Source organism: Trichechus manatus, unplaced genomic scaffold (genome assembly GCF_000243295.1).
Source record: "Trichechus manatus latirostris isolate Lorelei unplaced genomic scaffold, TriManLat1.0 scaffold00271, whole genome shotgun sequence".
NCBI lineage: Eukaryota > Metazoa > Chordata > Mammalia > Sirenia > Trichechidae > Trichechus > Trichechus manatus.
This window is the reverse complement of record NW_004444207.1, coordinates 1,761,303-1,762,638: the sequence shown is the minus strand read 5'-3', so window position 1 is coordinate 1,762,638 and position 1,336 is coordinate 1,761,303.

The window sequence follows — 1,336 nt, the reverse complement described above, 5'->3', positions numbered from 1 at the left end:
TTAATTAAACTGAACACCTTAAACTCCTCACTAAGATTCTTCACAGCAGTTACTAGTTTCTTTGCTAGCATTCAGAATGGTTGAGTGCACCAGTCAGAGAGGGGTGATTTTAATTAAAAGAAGCTCAGTGCTTATTTTCTCATTGTGCCACATGCCAAGAAGGCTTTATTTTATGATCGACCATTTAATGCGTACTTTTATGGTCAATTTCACAGACAGTGTTACAGTATGATAATAAATAACTACATAGCACACCAATTACACTTCCCCCTCTAGTCTTTTTTTTTTTTTTTTTAGCTGATCAAAGGAGGGATGTGAAATAAGTAATTTAAGGATAACCACAAATACATTTCAGGATATTAAGGAAGATCTAAGTATTGACTGAAGCTCTTGGCTTTCAATGAATTGTATCTCACTTCATAATATGTGTAAGCAATCGGAGGGGTTGGGGAACCTGAGGGAAAATTGTTCAAGTTTCTGAAATTCATATACCATCCTTGAGTTTAAAAAATGTATTAGAGTCTAAGGAAGCACACAGAATTTGAGAAGAATGCAAAGTAGCTAGAGTTTCCATTAAGACTTGAAACCAAGGAATGTGTATGTGGACCTCACTTTGTTTTCTTCAGTACATCTCACATACCTATAATACAATGTAGGGGAAGGTAAGCAAATCTTTCATTTATATTCCTTAGGGATGACCAGGAACCTGAGGAATGCCTTAGAACTAAGGGTTTCTTATCTATAACTACTGCAAATTGCTCCATTAGAGAAATATTTTAACTGTAGAGGAGCAACAATAGTACAGCAAGGATACATGAGTACTGGCCCTGATTCTGGATACATTTCCTTCTCAGGTTGATTGACATTAAAAAATCCTTTCACAGTGACTTTAATAATCTTACTGGAAAGCAAGTGGCAGGTTAAGAGTATTCCCAAATATGGTAGCAGCCCTCCTTGCTTCTTATCCAAGACTGTCACTACCTTTAGATGGACTAGAAGGCTGATCACACAGAACAATCTCTAAGACTATGTCAGTCTTCATCAGCCCTTCAAATCTCTCCCTATTTTTCCATCCTCATCATTATAATAATAATAGCTAACATTTATTTTAAAAATTATTATATGCAAAGCACTCAACTAAGGGCTTTATAGAAGGCATTTCCATTTAATTAAGCACGTCAGTGGGATGACTTCAGCCTCCTTTTTCAGATGAGAGAGCACAGATTCAAAGCAATTAAATGGACTGAACCCAGTCATATAGCTAACGAATGCCAGTCATAACTCTGAACTGACTCCACAAACCTGCCTTTCTTCAAATGCTGCTTGCTGCCCTTAG